The sequence below is a fragment of the Gadus chalcogrammus genome, chromosome 12 (assembly GCF_026213295.1).
Source record: "Gadus chalcogrammus isolate NIFS_2021 chromosome 12, NIFS_Gcha_1.0, whole genome shotgun sequence".
NCBI lineage: Eukaryota > Metazoa > Chordata > Actinopteri > Gadiformes > Gadidae > Gadus > Gadus chalcogrammus.
The window spans coordinates 18,558,583-18,574,948 of record NC_079423.1 but is presented as its reverse complement, the minus strand read 5'-3'; positions in this window follow the sequence as shown (position 1 = coordinate 18,574,948).

The window sequence follows — 16,366 nt, the reverse complement described above, 5'->3', positions numbered from 1 at the left end:
TTTGCACCGTTTTCTGCACTGACAGAAACGGTTCAAAGGTATGATGAATGGGACACTAGAGATCTATTTCAAATAGGGCTGCACCCACGGTAAAACCAAGTAGGATGAATTGAGTGGCCTCATGTTGTTTGAACCTGAATGAAATGTACATAAAATAGAGGAGCCTCCCAACCTAAAGACACCAACGACGGCGAAAAATTTGATTTAAACCACTGTTCAACTTTTCTTGTCATGTTACTAAACTTATTTTATTTCAGAAAAGTGGACGAGTGGTAAACTAAATATAATAGAGAAATAACGTCCGGCCTTTACGGACGCAAACAGTGCCAGCAGGTAAGTATGGCACTGAAACAACTGAGGGAATAGGCCCCCCTCCGTTGTGAAAAGAAAAAATATATAAAAAACATCGTTGTGTTTCATCCCAATTGTTATGTTATGTATTTTTCGCGCCGTATTTCTATCCTTTCTTTCCATGCTTGCTTTCATGTTGTCTACAACCTCTTGTAGACCCTTCTTCTTTCCACAGCGCTGGAGAAGCAGTTTTACGCCGTCCTGAAATTCGAAATGTATTTGAATGCGATTGTAATAGATTTACTGCTGAGTTGTATTAATATGATCTGAGAGATCGTATAGATTTTTTCAGATAAATAGCAATGCCCAAGGAACGAATGCCCGAAAAACGTAGCAGTTCAAGACACTGATCGAGAGCCAGAGGACAATTCAACCTCCACAAAAGTTTATTCTTCAAACAGGTTTGATTGATAAACCACGAGTGAGTACCTTGAAACTAACATAGAAATAAATAAATCGGGCTCCTTTGAGACATTGACTTTACTCTGATTTACAAATTTGTACAAAATATATTAATATCATTCAGTTAGATAACATTTCTTTGTTTCTTTATCAAACAGATCTGTGGTCTCCATTTACGTTGAGTTCCACATGTTTAAAATTATTAAATAACATTAACATAGCCTACTTTTAGCATTAAAGATTCATGACGTAAAACTATAACAAAAGTGATTGTATTTTGTTTCGTATATCCCTAATCTGTTGTATCAGCGTGTGTGTATTCCTTTATTCGTATTAATTTGTTTGTGTTTTCTTTCCAAAAGAACGTCTGACATCCCACAGTCATAAGAGTAAAAGGGGCGCCAATTCATCAAAACGGGACGCTAAGGTGACAATAACGGTATCTAAGCAAATTAAAAAACGAGCGGACGTGGTAAGAACTCGCTATGGCAGTGGTTTTCAAACTGTGGGGCGCGCCCAGAGTTCTTCAGGGGGGGCGCGACGTGAGAAAAAAATAAACCCGAAGAAAAACCTGAAAGTCGATGATTCAAATCATCAATCGTACTTCAACTGTAGAAGTAACCTAACTAAATCAATTTCAACCGTTTATCTTCGTGCAAACCATTTAACAAGTCTACACACTTGTATCTTCAATCATATCCAAACAGAATTTCGATATCATTTAAAATTTCTTCAGAACCACCGTTTAGTTTCATACCGCTTCGTTTTCAGCTGTTTTCATTGAAGACGTCTGCCCATTCTGATACACCTACTTCGAGACATCGTAACTCATTAATTTTCAACCGTTTACCATCGTTCAAACCATTGAACAAATCTACACTCTTGTATCTTCATACTATCCAAACGGAATTTTGATAGCATTATACTTTTTCAGAATCACAGTTTTAGTTTCAAACCGGCATCGTTTTCAGTTGCTTATAATAATTTAGGTCACCATAGCAACGCCGGTAAACAAACCCCGCTGAATAGTCGAATCTCTGGACTGAAAAGCAGATCTGATTCGACTCATTTAGAGTCGGGGACCCTGAAGGAATCGGTGTAAACTGGCAGTTTACACAGATTAAGATGTTCAAATGTATTTAAAAAAGGTTAAGCTAAATATGCTTAGATAAAGTTGTTAAGAAATGTGTTTAAAAACGCACAAAGATGTTGTAATGTTTCAGAAATATGTTTAAAATGTTTAAAAAATATGTTTCAAATGTTTTAAAATTATGATCAGTGATGTTTAAAATGTGTAAAATAATTAAGATAGCTTTCAAACACAGGTCTTTAGAAAAAAAAATGGGGGGGGGGGGGGGGGGGGGCTCAGCTGAATTCTTTTCTCTGAGGGGGGGCTCACTCTCTCACACTTTGAAAACCCCTGCGCTATGGTAAGAAAAAAAACGATCCTATAGTGCCACCAAGATCCCCCGCAGATATAGTCTTGAGGGAAGAAGGCATATACTCGGTCTTTTCCAATTTACTTATGATGTGTACGAATGGACAGATGGCTGTTGGCCAATAGGGGTTCTTTTGATTCTTGCAAACTACAAGAATTTAAAATAAACAATAACGTCTGGACCAGATCCGAAATGGGATTTTCATTACACACAGAATTGTTTAGATGCATGGATTCGCACTGCAAAACGTCACCCAATACCAAAACCAGTTAAACAAGAAGTAACTCCAGAAATCGCGTCTAACATTTTCAAAAAAACGATGCAAATCGACCCAGATTGGCCAGAAGTGTATAGAACAGCTCTGTTGAACATAACAGCAACTAATAATGCAGAACATGTTGATAAATTAATGACTGAAATAGAGTTAACAGCCGCCGAAGTAGACGCTATTAAAACAGCGCAAAACAACAGAAAAGACAAAACCGTCCTCGCTACACTTTGTGTATGGAGCCAACGTCAACTCGTTATAGACCTAAACAGATTGCAGAAAACTAGCGCGTAAAGTAGGACTTTCCGTTAACCAAGACTGTACAGGATTGTTTCCCAAACTACCCACAGATAACGGACTAGACGACACCGAACTCGCCGCAATAGCAATCGCCACCCGAAAATCCATAGAATCGAATCAACTCGGTACTTCAGGTACAGTGGGTGTGTTCGAAACCGCATACCTTGCTTACTGCTTACTACCTACTAAATATTTGGCTTACTTCTCGAATCCTTAAAAATGATTGAGTAATCCATTTGAGTAATCGACGTTCAGAAGACCGTCCTTACTTAACCACCTCTGATCACGTGAATCAAAATGACGCGTCAATAACCTACCGGCCGGGCCGCCGTTAATAAATATTATAAATAAATATATAAACGCCACATTTAACGTCACAGTACACCTTCAACCTAAGGATTTGCGGTTATATGTTAAAACAATTATTAAACAATTATTAAACAAAATGATTAATTATTTATATTATTCTTGTCTATTGTCTGATTTTCCCTCGTTTCGTCTTCTTTGTCCTAATGCTAGATTGCCAGTTAATACAGTTAACTGCCAGTTAATACAGAATATATACTTACCTGCATACCTAGCCTACAGATAAATAGACCGATAGATAGATTTAGTTAGATTAGACAGACAGCCTTTTATATTTCCATTTTTGATTTAGATTTTATATATATTCCAATCATTTTGATAGATTTGTTATTTTATTGTTTATCATCGCGTTCGTTCGTTCGTAAAATGTACCTGACCAGCCGTAGGAGAGCCGCAGCAGCACGGAGACGAAGGAAGGGAGTCAGCTCGCCGTCGGTACATGGTTGCCGTGTACGGACATTTATGTTGTGGCACTGAAGTAAGTACCCTATTTGTAAGGTAAACTGTATCAAGTGCTGTCAACAATTGATAAGAGTATGGCAATCCTAGATTACTATCTATTTGAGCGTCTAGAACACCGCTTCATTTTCTCCTCACAGACTAATAATGAGAAGCCTACAGTAGTGATAAGAATAGTCATTGTTAATGTAATACTAGGGATGCAAACAATTAAATCGATTATCGATTATTGTCGATAAGAGATTACTCGATTAAATAAATTACTTGCAATTAATCGCATTTTAACCCGTAATTCCCCAACCGTCCACGTGAGGGCGCACTTGACGCCAGACGTACTTGACGCACACGCGGGAACACAAGCGGGAACACAAGCAAAGCAGGGCCGTGTTCCAATACCCGTACTTCCATGAATATACTTAAAGGAAGTATACTATCCGCACTGGCTACTACGTACATTTTTCAGATGCGAGTGCTGTTCCAAATCGAGTACTCCGTGGTGCACTAACCGGAATTACGATCACGACTGCCGCCGTGGCTCCTCCCCCGCAATAAACATCCCGCTTTGAACGGTGAACTCTTTACGCCTAGCAGCTATAAAAAGCTATAAAAACTACAAAATGACTATATTAATGCAGGCTATGTGGAAAATGCGCCGACTTTGGCTCAGCCTGGCTCCGCCTCTTCTGCTACGTAGCTAAGAAGGCTGCCGTTGAGTACGGGGAGTGTCCTTCGATCCACACTTCACGATTAGCCCGTTTTGAGTACGGCATCCGGGTCCTTGAAAGTATACTTCTTTTCGCCGGATCTGAATTGGAGTACTGCGTACTCAAATTTTGGCTAGTAAGTACGGACAGTACGGGTATTGGAACCACGGCAGGACGGAGTGCAGTATGGAGCCACTTTAAGTTGGTTAATGACGACAAAGGACGCCAAATGCACAATATGTGGAAGTATTCTAAGTACAACAACTAAACGAACTTTGTTGAATTACCACCTAAATGTGTCACATTCAGAGGAAATTCAGCTTCTCGAAGAATTGCCGCTTATCAATTAATCGATCATCGATCGATAGATGAAACGACTATCGATTAATGAAATTACTCGATAATTTGCATCCCTATGTAATACTGATTCAATACACTTGATATGATGAATAGTATTCATAATATGGCAGAAAACCATATGGGAAGCAGCATTTACAGGCTATAAGACAGTAGGAATACATTTAAATAAATACTCTAATAGCCTATACATAGTAAGAATAAATAGATATGAATAAATCATATTTAACGCAGTACACAAATAATTTGATGTGATTAACTGGTTTTAATATATAAGAACATACATTTAAATAAACAATGAACAAATAAATAAATAAATACATGATTGGAATAAATAATGATATTGAATGTATAATTATAATTTACAGGTTGGTGCAAGAGGGCCATATTCCAGGCTGAACATTCATGTTCCCCTGGTGCGCCTCTACTTTGAAGACGGTGACCTAAGGAAGGACTTCCGCCTTTCCAGGCCTACGCTGGATAGCCTGGTCCACCGTCTCCAGGGGCCGGTCGACCACGGGTGGGGGAAGGCCTTTGAGGTGCTGGTGTTCCTGTTCTGGCTGGCGTGTGGAACGTCCTATCGAGTGGTGTCGGAGGCCTTCGACATTCCCCGCACGACATGCCACGATTTGGTTCACAGGGTGAGCAAAGGCATCCAACAAATTTTCAGGCAGCAGATCCACTTTCCGAGCAGGGATGAGCTGCCAGAAATTGGGGCTGGGTTCCAGCAGCTGGCAGGATCCCCGGCTTTTGGCAATGTGGCAGGGGCCATTGATGGATGCCACGTTCGCATTGTGCCCCCTGGAGCCTTCGCTGCAGATTACTTCAACCGAAAGCTGTTCCACTCCATACAGTTTCAGGCCATCTGCGACCATAAAGGTCGCTTTTTGGATGTGCACGTGGGCTTCCCTGGCTCGGTGCACGACGCCAGGGTCCTGAAGAGCAGCCCTTTCTACGTGCACCAGCTTTACCCCCCTCCAGGTTGGTGCCTCCTTGGCGACGGAGGGTATCCTTGCCTGGCTCAGCCGATCCGTCTGCTGACCCCCTACCGGGAGCCTGTCCGCAACGCTGTCCAGGGTCGCTATAATGCGAAGATGTCGAGGGCAAGGTGTGTGGTGGAGAGGGCCTTTGGGGTGCTGAAGACCAGGTGGCGCTCCATCTTTTTAAAGGCCCTTGAGGTGAAGGTGGAGTTTGTGTCGGAGGTGATCATCGACTGCCTCTTCCTGCACAACCTGTGCATCGGCACTGGGGACATCCTGGAGCCTGAGGAGGAGGACGACGACAACGGAGATGGGGATGAGGTTGCCCAAGAGTGCCAGCAGCAGTCGGGGGAAACTCTTCGGGACAGACTCGCAGCTGCAGTGTCTGCTGCTCCTGCTCCTGAGCTCAGGATTCCTGTTCTTCTGGAACATGATTATTGTTGATTATCTTGTAAATATAAAAAAATAAAAAACATAAAAAAAATATGTTAATAGTTATAGCACACAAATGTAAATAGATATAAATGATAACAATAAATGTAGTTATATTGTTTTTTTACTTCAGTTTGATTTTTCTGATCAGTTTTAATTAGATCTAACATGATAACCAATTAATGTACATAGTTATATTGATATCTCTTTATTCTAGCCAAATCAATGCTTGTTATTGTACATATTTGGCATGTTTTTCATTCACCTTTGATTTTTCTGATCAGTTTTAATTAGATCTAACATGATAACCAATTAATGTACATAGTTATATTGATATCTCTTTATTCTAGCCAAATCAATGCTTGTTATTGTACATATTTGGCATTTTTCATTCACCTTTGATTTTTCTGATCAGTTTTGATTAGATCTAACATGATAACCAATTAATGTACATAGTATATTGATATCTCTTTATTCTAATCCCATATCAATGCTTGTTATTGTACATATTTGGCATGTTTTTCATTCACCTTTGATTTTTCTGATCAGTTTTAATTAGATCTAACATGATAACTAAATCATAAATTAAATCATTTAATTATATTATATTTCAATATCATGTTATTACTGCCTCCCTTTACTCTTTATAATCCTTCAGAATTATCTGCAACAAAAGAGGAAACGGTTCAAATAGACTTTATTTAATATTTTTTTGTTATGGCCTCTAAGAGGGCAAGCAGCCTTTCCTCCCTGGCCATATTGTCCCTGTCCCTCTCCGCTCTCTCTCTTCTTTCCTCTCTTTGCCTCGCATCCATCCATTCTCGCCACTCTCTCTCTCTCCTTCTGTCTTCCTCTCTCTTTTCTCTCTCCTTCCTCTCTTCTCTCTGTAGTTCCTCTCTCTCTTTCTGCTCCTTCTCTCTTCCGCCCTCCTTTCCTTTTCCTCTTCCTTCTCTTCCATTTTCCTAACATAGGAGAGCCACTCCGGCTCCCTCTTTCGTTTGGAGCACGGAGTGGACTCCCCCTCTTCCTCCTGAGGAGAGGCCACTGCAGCAGAGTTTGTTCCCATGGCTGAGGAGATGGGGTTTGGTGGAGTGATCGCTGGGCGGTGCCCCATCACCTCATCCATGAGAACAAACCACTTCCAGTTTGCTGCAGTGGCCTCTCCTCCCTCTGTGCTTACGCCCGTCCTTGGGGCTTTCAATTCCTAAAACAAAGAAACATCTGATAACTATGATTCACAGGTTACAACGTTAGTTCGCTGTGGCCTTTTTTATTCATCAGTTACGTATGTGGTTTACTGGGATCTGAAATGCACTATACAAGCCTCCAGATTTTCTTTTGAAGAGATTACGGATAAACAGTTTTGCTTTTCAGGAGCATCTTTTTTAAGGCAAGCTAAGGTGAAATATGATACCTGGACTCACCTTGTATTTTTGTTTTAAATTCTCCCACTTTTTTTTTGCCCAGAGGGCCTCTACTTTCCCCTCCAGCTCCATGTCCTTTATATAGGTCCTACACAAATAACATTGGTCAAATTAGCATAAACTTATGAAAGGGGCAACTAAACTAACTCGTCTCATCCAATAGCCTATTTTTACAAACACACTTCTCATGAGAGCACAAAGGTAACCCTCAACCCTTTGATATATTTTCGTGCCTCTATATAAAACGTAAGATAACACAATTGAAAAGTGGTGTCTTACTGAAATCCGGACATGGAGGCATTGCGCCTCCCCGTGAAGAACACATCATTGGCCCCTCTCCACCTGATAAGCGCCTCCGTGTCTTCATCAGTCCCTTAAACGATCAATAACGCACATACTTTTTATCGATGGTAGCAGGGGGATAGAAACGCAGCTGGTGACGTTAATTAATTAAAACTACGGTGATATCACTTGCATTACTGTTACCCGTGTATTTACATGCTATATAGCTATCAACAGGCTGACCCTTTAGTCATCAAGAACGGTAACTTTAAACACATGTTGGACTACAACAAAGCTACGTTCATCCTAAAAAATCTAATCAATCAAATATATGTTGACCACATACGATTGGTAATAGACGATTCACTTACATCGGTATGGCTGTGGGCTCTGCTGCGGCTCCGTGTTTAGCGCCATTGCTTCCATTTTATTTTTGAATAGACGCAGTGCATTCTGGGGCAGTTTAGTACGTCTAGTAAGCTAGCGATGCTTACTCAAAATCTTTCCGGAAGTAGAAGACATTCGGATACTACTCGCTTACCTAAACTCGCTTACTAAATTCTCGCTTACTCAATTTGACGTCATAGTTAGTAAGCGTAGTAAGCAAGTATGCGGTTTCGAACAGACCCAGTGTCTAACGCTGCACCAACAATACCCACTAGAACTGCAAGCAGTTATGCAGGGGTCCAAGAAGTGTGCATTTCGCCGGCACAACGCGACAAGAAATGTGCGTTTCGCCGGCACAACGCGAAGCATGTGTTTAAAACGCTACCCTGAACCTGTGGATACAAAGGATTTGACTGTGGTAGGAGTAGCGAGAAGTCAGTGTAGCGTTTTCGAGGTGAAATTTTGTAGAAGATATACAATTTCCTCGTTTATTGCGCCCCCTAACTTCGAAATTGTCCGAAATTTTTATCGAACGTCATTAAGGTTAGCACCAACATGTGTGTAGAATTTGGACTCGATCCGATGTCTAATTTTGGATTTTTTTGGATTTTTAATTTTCCACGTCTAATTTAGCTAATAAACAAATATTCAAAACTCTACCGTTTCGTCGTGAAAGGTCGGATCAAAAAACTGTTGATGATTTCTTTGCGTGTGCGTCTGAAGATGCCGTGTGCAAAGTTTTGTGTCAATTGGTCAAGAAATGTGGGAGGAGTAGCGAAAATACAGTTTTGCGGTTTTCGCGATTTAGCGAAAAATATTCATAGACGCAAATGGGCGTGGCCTAGGCCACAAGATGCAGCAGACTCCAGTGCATCTGTGTGTACACGTTTTTGGACTGTGGGAGGTTCGGTGTGGGAGTTATAGCCCCAAACACGTTTTCCGAGGTATAGCGCCACCTAGTGACCGGCAGGTCTGGATTTTTTCGTCTGCGTAGTCTACACGTACCTGGATCTAGTCATGTAATTGGCTTGTGTGCAACATTTACGGTTTGGGCTGTAGTACCACTTCTAACCTTGGAAGTATAATAACTAGAACTGCAAGCAGTTATGCAGGGGTCCAAGAAGTGTGCATTTCGCCGGCACAACGCGACAAGAAATGTGCGTTTCGCCGGTGCAACGCGAAGCATGTGTTCAAAACACTACCCTGAACCTGTGGATACAAAGGATTTGACTGTGGTAGGAGTAGCGAGAAGTCAGTTTGCGGCAATTTTTTTTAGAAGATATACAATTTCCTTGTTTATGGCGCCCCCTAATGGCGAAATTTTCCGAAATTTTTATCGAACGACATTAAGGTTAGCACCAACATGTGTGTATTTGGACTCGTTCCGATGTCTACTTTTGGATTTTTTTGGATTTTTGATTTTCCATGTCTAATTTAGCTAATATACCAATATTCAAAATGCTACCGTTTCGTCGTCGAAGGTCGGATCAAAAAACTGTTGATGTTCCTTTGCGTGTGCGTCTGAAGATGTCGTGTGCAAAGTTTGGTGTTGATTGGTCAAGAAATGTGGGAGGAGTAGGGAAAAAACAGTTTTGCGGTTTTCGCGATTTAGCGAAAAATATTCATAGACGCAAATGGGCGTGGCCTAGGCCAAAAGATGCAGCAGACTCCAGTGCATCTGTGTGTACAAGTTTTTGGACTGAGAGTTCGGTGTGGGAGTTATAGCCCCAAACGCGTATTCTTGGTATAGCGCCACCTAGAGGCCGGCGTGTCTGGATTTGGTTATCTGAGTAGCGGTGCCGGACCTGGATCTAGTCATGCAATTGGCGTGTGTGCACCATTTACGGTTTGGGCTGTAGTCCCACTTCTATGGCGGGAAGAATAACTAGAACTGCAAGCAGTTATGCAGGGGTCCAAGAAGTGTGCATTTCGCCGGCACAACGCGAAGCATGTGTTCAAAAATTGAGAAACAGCGTGTGCCAAAAGATGCAGCTGACTCCAGTGAATCTGTGGATATAAGGTTTTGACTGTGGGAGCTTCGGTGTGGGAGTTATAGCCCAAAACGCGTTTTCAGAACATTCCATTGGCCAGTTAGGAGATGTATTATTTCGTCGTTTATTTGCGCCCCCTTGTGGCGAAATTTTCCAAAGACAATTTTCCTTTGCCAAATAACTCCCGCCCACATTAATAATTCTTGGCCATATTTTTTATATAGACTCGGGTTTGCCCCTTGATGGTTTCCTTATAGTTTGAAGAACATTCCTTTGGCCAATTAGAAGATATACAATTTCCTGTTTATTGCGCCCCCTAATGGCGAAATTTCCGAAATTTTATGAACGCATTAAGGTTAGCACCAACATGTGTAAGATTTGGACTCGATCCGATGTCTAATTTTAGATTTTTTGGATTTTTGATTTTCCACGTCTAATTTAGCTCATAAACAATATTCAAAACGCTACCGTTTCGTCGTCGAAGGTCGGATCAAAAAACTGTATACGATTTCTTTGCGTGTGCGTCTGAAGATGCCGTGTGCAAAGTTTGGTGTTGATTGGTCAAGAAATGTGGGAGGAGTAGGGAAAAACAGTTTTGCGGTTTTCGCGATTTGCGAAAAAAAATTATAGACGCAAATGGGCGTGGCCTATGCCAAAAGATGCAGCAGACTCCAGTGAATCTGTGTGTACGAGGTTTTGAATGTGGAGGTTCGGTGTGGGAGTTATAGCCCCAAACGCGTCTTCCTTGGTATAGCGCCACCTAGTGGCCGGCGTGTCCTTCTGGATTTTGTCGTCTGCTTAGAACTCAGGGCCCTGGATCCTAGTCATGCAATTGGCGTGTCCGGCACCATTACGGTTTGGGCTGTGGACCCACTTCTAGGGGGGAATAATAATAATAAAAAAAAAATCCTTACAAAAACAATAGGGATCCAACCTGTTGGCTTGCAAGCAGTTATGCAGGGGTCCAAGAAGTGTGCATTTCGCCGGCACAACGCGACAAGAAATGTGCATTTCGCCGGCACGACGCGAAGCATGTGTTCAAAACGCTACCCTGAACCCTGTGGACTACAAAGGATTTGACTGGGTAGGAGTAGCGAGGAGTCAGTAGTGGCGTTTCTCCAGCGGCGAAATTTTGGTAGAAGATATACAATTATCCTCGTTTATTTGCGCCCCATAATGGCGGAATTTTCCGAAATTTTTATCGAACGTCTTAAGGTTAGCACCAACAAGTTTGTAGATTTGGACTCGATCCGATGTCTAATTTTGGATTTTTTTTGGATTTTTAATTTTCCACGTCTAATTTAGCTACTAAACAAAATATTCAAAACTCTACCGTTTTCGAGTTGTCGAAGGTCGGATCAAAAAAACGTTGATGATTTCTTTGCTTGTGGCGTCTGACGATGTCGTGTGCAAAGTTTGGTGTTGATTGGTCAAGAAATGTGGGAGGAGTAGCGAATAAACAGTTTTGCGGTTTTCGCGATTTTGCGAAAAATATTCATAGACGCAAATGGGCGTGGCCTAGGCCAAAAGATGCAGCAGACCTCCAGTGCATCTGTGTGTACAAGTTTTTGGGACTCTGGGAGGTTCGGTGTGGGGAGTTATAGCCCCAAACGCATTTTCCTTTGGTATAGCGCCACCTAGGGACCGGCGTTGTCTGGATTTGGTTATCTGAGTAGCGGTGCCTGGACCTGGATCTAGTCATGCCAATTGGCGTGTGTGCACCGTTTACGGTTTGGGCTGTAGTCCCACTTCTATGGCGGAAGAATAATAACTAGAACTGCAAGCAGTTATGCTGGGTCCAAGAAGTGTGCATTTCGCCGGCAAAACGCGAAGCATGTGTTCGAAAATTGAGGAACGGCGTATGCCAAAAGATGCAGCTGACTCCAGTGAATCTGTGGATATAACGTTTTGACTGTGGGAGCTTTGGTGTGGGAGGTTATAGCCTAAAACGCGTTTTCAGAAACATTCCATTGGCCAGTTAGGAGATATATTATTTCGTCGTTTATTTGCGCCCCCTTGTGGCCGAAATTTTCCAAGACAATTTCTTTGCCAAATAACTCCCGCCCACATTAATAATTCTTGGCCATATTTTTTATATAGACTCGGGTTTGCCCCTTGATGGTTCCCTTATAGTTTGAAGAACATTCTTTTGGCCAATTAGAAGATATAACAATTTCCCTCGTTTATTGCGCCCCCTAATGGCGAATATTTCCGAATTCTTTATTGAACGCCAGTAAGGGTAGCTCCGACATGTGTCTAAAATTTGGACTCGATCCGATGTCCTATTTTTGATTTTTTGGGATTTTTGATTTTCCACGTCTAATTTAGCTAATAAACCAATATTCCAAACGCTACCGTTTCGGTCGTCGAAAGTCGGATTCAAAAACTGTTGATGATTCCTTTGCGTGTGCGTCTGAAGATGCCGTTGTGCAAAGTTTGTGTCAATTGGTCAAGAAATGTGGGAGGAGTAGCGAAAATACAGTTTTGCGGTTTTCGCAATTTTGCGAAAAAAAATTATAGACGCAAATGGGCGGGGCCTATGCCAAAAGATGCAGCAGACTCCAGTGCATCTGTGTGTACAAGGTTTTGAATGTGGGAGGTTCGGTGTGGGAGTTATAGCCCCAAACGCGTATTCCTTGGTATAGCGCCACCTAGTGACCGGCGCGTCTGGATTTTGTCGTCTGCTTAGTCCGAACAGATCTGGATCTAGTCATGCAAATTCGCGTTGTCGGCACATTTACGGTTTGGGCTGTGGTCCCACTTTTAGGGGGGTAAGAATAATAGGAATTATGCAGGGGTCCAAGAAGTGTGCATTTCGCCGGCACAACGCGACAAGAAATGTGCATTTCGCCGGAAAACGCGAAGCATGTGTTCAAAACGCTACCCTGAACCTGTGGAGTAGCGAGAAGTCCGTGTAGCGTTTTTCGCGGCGAAATTTTTGTAGAAGATATACAATTTCCTCGTTTATTGCGCCCCCTAATGGCGAAATTTTCCGAAATTTTTATCGAAGGTCATTAAGGTTAGCACCAACATTTGTCTAAAATTTGGACTCGATCCGATGTCTAATTTTGGAATTTTTTGTTTTTTTAATTTTCCACGTCTAATTTAGCTAATAGAAGAATATTCAACAACTCTACCGTTTCGTCGTCGAAGGTCGGATCAAAAAACTGTTGATGATTCCTTTGCGTGTGCGTCTGAAGATGCTGTGTGCAAAGGTTGGTGTTGATTGGTCAAAAAATGTGGGAGGAGTAGGGAAAAAACGTTTTGCGGTTTTCCGCGATTTTTGCGAAAATATTCATAGACGCAAATGGGCGTGGCCTATGCCAAAAGATGCAGCAGACTCCAGTGAATATGTGTGTACAAGTTTTTTGGACTCTGGGAGGTTCGGTGAGGGGAGTTATAGCCCCTAACGCGTATTCCTTGTATAGCGCCACCTAGTGGCCGGCGTGTCTGGATTTTGTCGTCTGCCTAGAACTCAGGGACCTGGATCTAGTCATGCAATTGGCATGTCGGCACCATTTACGGTTTGGGCTGTGGGCCACTTCTAGGGGGGAATAATAATAACTAGAACTGCAAGCGTTATGCAGGTGGTCCAAGAAGTGTGGCATTTCGCCGGCACAACGCGACAAGAAATGTGCATTTCGCCGGCAACAATGCAAAGAATGTGTTCAAACGCTACCCTGAACATGTGGATACAAAGGATTCGACTGTGGTAGAGTAGCGGGAAGTCAGTGTAGCGTTTTCGCGGTCGAAATTTTGTAGAAGATATACAATTTCCTTCCTCGTTTATTGCGCCCCCTAATGGCGAAATTTTCCGAAATTTTTATCGAACGACATTAAGGTTAGCACCAACATGTGTGTACATTTGGACTCGATCCGATGTCTAATTTTGGATTTTTTTGGATTTTTAATTTTCCACGTCTAATTTAGCTAATAAACAAATATTAAAACTCTACCGTTTTCGTCGTCGAAGGGTCGGATCAAAAAACTGTATACGATTCCTTTGCGTGGCGTCTGAAGATGTCGTGTGGCAAAGTTTGGTGGTCGATTGGTCAAGAAATGTGGGAGGAGTAGGGAAAAAACAGTTTTGGCGGTTTTCGCGATTTAGCGAAAAATATTCATAGACGCAAATGGGCGTGGCCTAGACCAAAAGATGCAGCAGACTCCAGTGCATCTGTGTGTACAAGTTTTTGGACTCTGGGAGGTTCGGTGTCGGAGTTATAGCCCCAAACGCGTATCCCTGGTATAGCGCCACCTAGTGGCCGGCGTGTCTGGATTTTGTCGTCTGCGTAGTCCGAAGAGATCTGGATCTAGTCATGTAATTGGCGTGTGTGCACCATTTACGGTTTGGGCTGTGGTACCACTTTTAAGGGGGGTAAGTATAAAAATAATAATAAAAAGAAAAATCCTTACAAAACAATAGGGATCCAACCTGTTTGCTTGGACCCCTAACTAGAACTGCAAGCAGTTATGCAGGGTTCCAAGAAGTGTGCATTTCGCCGGCACAAACGCGAAGCATGTGTTCAAAAATTGAGAAACAGCGTATGCCAAAAGATGCAGCTGACTCCAGTGAATCTGTGGATATAAAGGTTTTGACTGTGGGAGCTTCGGTGTGGGAGTTATAGCCCAAAACGCGTTTTCAGAACATTCCATTGCCCAGTTAGGAGATATATTATTTCGTCGTTTATTTGCGAACCCTTGTGGCGAAATTTTCCAAAGACAATTTTCCTTTGCCAAATAACTCCCGCCCACATTAATAATTCTTGGCCATATTTTTTTATATAGACTCAAGGTTTGCCCCTTGATGGTTTCCTTTGAGTTTGAAGAACATTCCTTTGGCCAATAAGAAGATATACAATTTCCTCGTTTATTGCGCCCCCTAATGGCGAAATATTCCAAAAATTTTATTGAACGACATTAAGGTTAGCACCAACATGTCTGTAAAATTTGGACTCGTTCCGATGTGTACTTTTGGATTTTTCTGGATTTTTGATTTTCCACGTCTAATTTAGCTAATATACCAATATTCAAAACGCTACCGTTTCGTCGTCGACGGTCGGATCAAAAAACTGTCCGATAATTTCTTTTGCGTGTGCGTCTGAAGATGTCGTGTGCAAAGTTTGGTGTTGATTGGTCAACAAAATGTGGGAGGAGTAGGGAAAAAACTGTTTTGCGGTTTTTGCGATTTTGCGAAAAATATTCATAGACGCAAATGGGCGTGGCCTATGCCAAAAGATGCAGCAGACTCCAGTGAATATGTGGGTACAAGTTTTGACTGTGGGAGGTTCGGTGTGGGGAGTTATAGCCCCAAACGCGTATTCCTTGGTATAGCGCCACCTAGTGACCGGCGTGTCTGGATTTTGTCGTCTGCTTAGTCCGAACAGATCTGGATCTAGTCATGCAATTCGCGTGTCGGCACCATTTACGGTTTGGGCTTGTGGTCCCACTTTTAGGGGGGTAAGAATAATAGGAATAATAATCCTTACAAAAACAATAGGGATCCACCTGTTGCTTGGACCCCTAATAAGAAAAATCCTTACAAAAACAATAGGGATCCAACCTGTTGGCTTGGACCCCTAACTAGAACTGCAAGCAGTTATGCAGGGGTCCAAGAAGTGGTGCATTTCGCCGGCACAACGCGACAAGAAAATGTGCATTTCGCCGGCACAATGCGAAGCATGTGTTCAAAACGCTACCCTGAACCTGTGGATACAAAGGATTTGACTGTGGTAGGAGTAGCGGGAAGTCAGTGTAGCGTTTTCGCAGCGAGATTTTGTCGAAGATATACAATTTCCTCATTTATTGCGCCCCCTTATGGCGAAATATTCCGATTATTTTATTGAACGCCAGTAGGGGTAGCATCAACATGTGTCAAAAATTTGGACTTGACCGATGACTAATTTTGGTATTTTTTAATTTTTTGCGTTTCGACGTAAAACGTAGCTAATAAACAAATATTCAAAACGCTACCGTTCGTCGTCGAAGGTCGGATCAAAAAAGTGTCTAGGATTTCTTTGCGTGTGCGTCTGAGATGTCGTGTGCAAAGTTTTGTGTTGATTGGTCAAGAAATGTGGGAGGAGTAGGGAAAAAACTGTTTTTGCGGTTTTTGCGATATAGCGAAAAATATTCATGGACGCAAATGGGCGTGGCCTATGCCAAAAGATGCAGCAGACTCCAGTGCATCTGTGGGTACAAGTTTTTGGACTCTGGGAGGTTCGGTGTGG